We start from the raw sequence: 208 nt of genomic DNA on the forward strand, positions 1-208 counted from the left end.
GAGGTCTCAGAATATAGAAACCTAGGGCTGACAAGTGCAGCTTTACTGGGGAAACTAAAAACTGTATTCTGACAAATTACTTAACAATATTATTTGTTTGTAAAGGTTTGATTATTCTTGTGCTCCTAGTACTAAGCTAATGAAAAAATGTTCTTTTGTATTATTGCTCCTTAGAAAGCAATTATTCTGATGTCGTTACGGAGCCAAC

The sequence above is a fragment of the Manis pentadactyla genome, chromosome 2 (assembly GCF_030020395.1).
Source record: "Manis pentadactyla isolate mManPen7 chromosome 2, mManPen7.hap1, whole genome shotgun sequence".
Taxonomy (NCBI): Eukaryota; Metazoa; Chordata; class Mammalia; order Pholidota; family Manidae; genus Manis; species Manis pentadactyla.